Source organism: Furipterus horrens, unplaced genomic scaffold, assembly GCF_987537825.1.
Source record: "Furipterus horrens unplaced genomic scaffold, mFurHor1.1.pri manual_scaffold_6, whole genome shotgun sequence".
NCBI classification, from domain to species: Eukaryota; Metazoa; Chordata; class Mammalia; order Chiroptera; family Furipteridae; genus Furipterus; species Furipterus horrens.
In genome coordinates this window covers 55391315-55397619 of record NW_028327176.1, presented here as the reverse complement: position 1 = coordinate 55397619, position 6305 = coordinate 55391315, and positions in this window count along the sequence as shown.

Sequence of the window (6305 nt, the reverse complement as noted above, 5' to 3'; positions counted from 1 at the left end):
TACACCTTATTCTATTTCATTTTTTTAAATGCTGGTTGCAGCCCACTAAATTGATTGTAATACCTATTCTTGGATTGAGATACCCACTTTGAAAAATTCACAGCCTTAGGCAGTGTCATTTATATCAATTTAATTAATATTCCTTTCTAAATTTAGAACTCCAGTCCATATTTCTCTCTTCAGGTTCTGACACATACATTCAACTTCCTATTGAACATCTCCACTCCGTGTCCTACAGACACCTTGATTTCAATATGTCCAAAACTGAACTGTCATCCTCACTCTTACACCAGCCTGGGTAACTGGGTACATGGTAGAACCAATGTTTTCTATCCCTGTGTATAGTACCACTATCTTTCCAACTGTCCAAGCGAGAAAGTTTGCATTCATTTATTCAATAAATATTCATTAAATGCCTACTATATTCAAGAATCTGTCATTCTGGAATCCTCCAAATCAACCCAGTCGATAACCAAGCCCCATTCATTTTAACTCCTAAATATCTCCACCACATCTCTTCACCCCCCTACCAACACTCTAATTCAAGCCACCATTATCTCTTGCCTAGGCTACTTCCTACTCCAGTCTTGTCTCCATCCACATCCACCACCACCCTAACTCCAGCTCCCAATCCATTCCACTTAAGACAGATAAAATGTTCTCTCCATTACACTAATCAGATCACATCACTCTTCTGCTTAAAACACTTCAGTCCAGCTTCTTGCCCCACTCTTTCTATGGGATGAAATCCAAAATCCTTGATATAGTCTGCAAAACTTGACATATTCTGGTCCCTTGCCCTACCTCTTCCACATACTAATCTTCTGGACTGGTTGAGTTTGTTAATTCCACCAGAATTCCCTCTGCATGAAATGCTCTCCATGCCCCTTGGCAGGTTAACTCCTGTTTAATCTACTGATTTGGCTCAGAGTGATAATAGCTTTCTCTAGAAAGCATGCTCCAATTCTCCAAGTCTGTGCTTTCCTATGTACCCCCATAACCTTGCACTTCCCCTCCTGTAGCAGGTATCACACCACATTACTATTGCCTAAGTACTTGTCTACCATCCAAATACTTTAAGCCCCAGGAAGACAGGGGTGATTGTATTCTCAGAGCCTAGCACAGTGCCTGGCATATAGTAGGCAATCAGTAAATATTTGGTGGATGTTTTGGGTTTTTTTCTTTCTTTTTTAAAATATATTTTGTTGATTACAATGTTACAATAGTTTCAATTTTTCCCCCTTTTCTCCCCTCTGCCCAGTACCCCCCCTCCCCCACCAATCCCATCCCCTTTAGTTCATGTCCATGGGTTGTGTATGTAAGTTGCCCAGCTTCACCCTTTCCTATATTAGTCTTTTTTTAAATAATTAATTAATTTTTATAACATTAAAAAAATAACAATTCCCCCCTTCTCAAACTTAAGACCCTTTATAATCTTACAAAGGACAATAGGCAAAGGTCTTGTGCTCCTCTATTTGCTTCAAGCTAGACATGGTCATCGTACTACCTACCTTTGGGTCCAGAAATCCCTAATAAGAGTGGGAGTGTGGAGGGGAGGGCGACCTTCCCATATGGGGAAGGATCTTGCAGACTCCAGGTCAGTTGGCTGTCCCCGGACAATGGTGCACTTGGTTTAATAGTGGATGTTTAATACTTTTATTAGTGCCTATTACATTGTCTGGGATTATTTGTTAAAATATTCATGTGTTAGTCTGGGTCCTCCAAGAAGCAGACACCAAGACAAGATTAAACATACAAAGATTATATTAGGTGAATTACCCATGAGAGAACATAGGAAAGGAGCCAGGAAAGGCTCCAAGAGCAGTCAGAGTGATGTAAGTCTGACCCCAAGTGAAGAACAGATGGAAGGAAGCATCCTGGACTGTGAGAATCCAGCAAGGTTGATGAGGAATTGCTGAGCCAAAGTTGTCCATTAGAGGAGTCCTATGTCTCCCAGTATCAAGCCTACCTTAGCATCCCCACCACATTCAGCTGTTGGCTGGGAGTAGCCTGTGGACAGTGTGGCCTCCATGCAAACATGGCAGTGGATTCAAAGGAAGCAGCTGATACCCTTTGTGAATTATCCTCCCTGTGATTGAAAGTCTGCAAGGTACTTTTTCAGCAATTACAGTTTGTCACCTTCAGAGTTTAGTGGGGTCTTCCGGAAATCATGCCATAGTTCCCCAAGTCTGGCATAGTCCTTAACACACTTTTCAGTCAATGCTACTTCAGGTGGATAAAACAATGTATAGAGAGTACAGAGAGAAATTTATGGTAGGTGGGAACAGTGGGTGTTCTGGTTTGGAGCTGAGTATAGATATTGTCAGAGTTGAGCCTGGTAAGGTAGGTGGGGTCAGTTTTAATAGATCTTGTAACCAAACAGGAAACACAGACAGCTTTTAAGCCAAAGAATGACATGACCACATATATTTTTACAAGGATAATTCTAACAGCAGTGTAAAACACAATCTGGAGATTAGAGACAGGAAGACTAATTTGGACTATGTAGAAGACCTATTGAGAAATTACCCTTTATACTGAAACACAGGAAGTGTATTGGACATCCTACACCTAGGACACGTGGGTTAAATTTTCTAGTTTTGCTCCAAGGAGCAGTTGAGAGGAGCAAAATCAAGTTATTGAACTAGAACATAGGCTGTTGATTCTTTTCCTATTTGTTCTACTCTGTCCTGAACTACTTATTGGTAAATTGACTTCCCCTCCCCCAACCTGTATCTCTGGTAATGAACCGAGGTGGGTTGGGGTGGAGGACAGACAATAATAAAGAGGAAAACGGGAGAAAGTGCTTGTCCATTTCTGATTTGGTACTAGCAGCATCTTTTTCTCTCCTATGTGTAGGCTAATGCAGAGAACAAATCCCATTTTACCAGGTAGAGTTAAAGAAGGACCAGGACACTCCTCTTTCAACTGGATTTTGTCAAAGGGACTATAGGAGTCAACAGCAAGTAAATGAAAATTAGTATGAAGATGGAGGGGCGATCCTCATGGAATTGTGGAAGTTTTAAAAAACTTCAAAGAGCTTCCTGTGGGAAGACTAAACTCTAACATCCGTGAAGGCAGGGGTTGTTGTTGTGTGTCCTCTGTACCCCAGTCCTAGCACAGTGCCTGGCACGTCGTGTGCCTTCAACAAATATCTATTGAATAAAAGATAGACTTATGAATGAATGAATGAATGAATGAATGATGTAGAAGAGAAAGGTTAAAGCCGAGAACACGGGAGGGGTGCCACTGGAATGCTTCATGGAGGGTAGCTGAGAAGTGTCAAGTTTAGCATAATATTCTCCACAAAGATCCAAAACTCTACGAAAGGCCGAGGAAAAGCTGTGCCCCCGGCAACCGGGGGCTTGGAGACTCAGTCTTGAGGTGTAGCCTGAGGTGGACTCTGACGCGGTTCCCGCGGTGAGCAGCCCGGCAAGGCGCCGCCAGCCTGAGGGGGGCGCCTTCCACTGCGCAGGCGCGCACGCAGAGCTGAAGGGTCAGGTAATGGGTTCTTTGCCTTCCCACGCGGGCACTTCTCCACACCTCAGGGCAGGCGAAGAGCTAAGGCGGGCCTCAGGGAGGGTACTGGAGGGAAGCCGGAGCAGCCACCTCGAAGGCTGAGCTTCGGCCAGCTCGCGCCCGCCCCTTCAGCAGGTGTTGGCAGTTCCGGCCCGGGACAGACCTTCCGCCCAGCCGGAGGCCAAAATCCCCCGCGGGTCCGGGTCAGCCCTGGCACACGTTTCTGAGGGCAGGACGGGCAGACGCCTTGTCTCCTGGGAAGGCTCTCCCAAGCCTGGGGACTGGGACGCCTTTGTGTCACTCACGGTGGGTGCCGTGCCTATGACCCGCCACACTTCGTGGGGCCCACGAAAACGTTCTTGTAAGGTTAGAAGAAAACCGTGAAAGGATTAAAGAAAATTCTTTTCTTATGTCGGAAAAAAACAAAATGAAAATTTTAAGACATGCAAAAGTCTATTTATTTGTTTATTAATGAGGAAGGTGCTCACGATGACAAAAGTGCTTAGGATCCATGAAGTTTTTAATTCAGCTTTGCAGGAGGGAGAACTGTTGAATCATTTATCATACATAACTTGTCCTAAAGGCTATCAAAGCATAGTTTAGGCGCTTTTATGAGGATGTGTAAAGAGGCCCTAACCTATTAAGATCTTCTGTTACCTAAAGGATGAGTAGGATTAAGAAGGGGAATGCTCAGAAAAGAACGACTGTGGGAACCATAAAAAGAGGCCCACAATTAGTGAGCATGAAAAGCGCCCCAGGGGCGGGGTAGGGTGGAAGGGGGTTGGGCAGGGGATGCCCTGGCATGAGGATGGGGAGTTGAAAAGGAGACACAGTACAGAATTTTGGAACCAGAGTAAGGATTTTGAATTTTGTCCCAAGTGCAACTGGAAACCATTGAAGGGTTTTTAGTAAGGGAGTAACTTGATGGCTTTTGGTGGTTCAAGGCCCAGTTCCAGGTTTAACCAGTTTGTAGGGAAATACCAGTAAGTGGGTGTTCTTGGCAAACGTGGAGAGTATAGTATATGGTCCAAAATAGTCAGATGCTGCTTAGTACTATGCCCAGACCCATCAGAAGCATTAATTGACCGTGTCTGAGGGCATAGAGATGAAAGCTGCCCCTTACCTCATTTAAAGTACAGTCTTGGAATTGCACAGAGTGTAGGATCTAAAGTTGACTGTGCAAGTTGAAACTGTTCAAAGTGATCTTAATAATCAATGGGCAAAATTACATTTATTCTAGGACCTCTCAGAATTGTTGTCAAATGTTAAAAAGCTTTCTTATTGTCAGTTGTAAGTGTACAGGGAAGTGAAAAATAATAAAACTAGTATCTGCTTAGTACATTGTAATTTAAAACATTAGAAACATTGAGAATTAAAGGGTTTTATTTCTTTGTAAAAATTTTCAGTAGTAGTTTGAATAGTGCTTGTGCCTGTCTTCTTCTCAAGGCATAACATGATAGAGCAAGCATCTTTTCTATGCCTTAGCAAATTGTTATACTCCTCAGTTTGAATCAGTTTCCAACATTTTATCCTTTGTGCTTTAAATTTTGTAAAATATCTCAAGGAGTCCCTCTAGTATAAAGGGTTTTTTGCCAGTGCATTTTGTCTGGGACGTCCTTTTTTCATAACCACTTTTTTTGTTGATAAATTCACCTTCACTAAGTTCCTCTGGCTATTGATCTAGAGTCTATCAAATGATGTCAATATTCTCACAATCAGCTCTTTCTCCTAAAACTTCATTTATGTTTGACTCAACTTTCACTTTCACTATTATATCACCTATTGTATCTTTGCTATACTTTTATCTTTGCTGGCCAATTCCCTCTTTCAGCGATCTGTTTTTGTAAAGTGTCCCATGGGTTTATCACTAGGAGTCGAAGAGGTAAAACAACTATATACTTTGCTATCTGTGCTTAAACTAAGAGATCTGCAATGGCCAGTCACTGACAAACTTTGAAAGAAATGACACAACTGATAGCTGGTCACAATGTGTATATGTTATTTATGTAGTGATTTGCGGACTGAAGAGCTAGCTGTGATTTGTACTTTGTATGATTAGTCACAATATGCTACGGTAACTGAAATTTTAACTGTATTGATAGGTACTGGTGTTATTTAACTAAACTGTATTTTATTTGAAACTTGTATATATATTGGAACCATGAAAAGTTAGAACTGCCTATACTCTGAAATAGCAAGAGTTTCAGATATGAGGGAAGATGGGCAGGAGAAATAGAAGCTCATTCTGTATTAAATAAGGCCTCTGTTTGGGGCCTGTTCGTCTTTATGAACCTACCTGTCTGTGTGTCAGCCTCAAATTTATCATTACGTTGGTCCCATGCACTTAATTTTGAAAGTACAGTTAAAATATATTTATGATATGTACTTTCTTTGGTAAATACTTTAGTCATTGACTTGGATTTCTGGTTCAAGATTACTTTCAATAGATTAGCATATTCATTCACTTATTTGTTCATTTTTCCCAGCACATAACTAGAGCTCAATAAAAAATTATTGAATGCTAACTTCCACTGTCCAAAAAGGAAAGTTTGAAAGAGAATAACTTCACAGGTTTATTCTGAGGAATGCACTTATTTATACATCCTAACATGCTTTTTAAAGATCCTAAATTCTAAAGTGTATCTGAAAATTACCATAAATATCTTTCTGTTGGGCCCAGGAGAAATTTTTTAAAAGCTTTTATTATCCCTGCATTCTTTAGTTATAAAACAATTATATAAAATCATTTTATTTCTCAGAGATGGGGACATTTTTTAATATTAAAA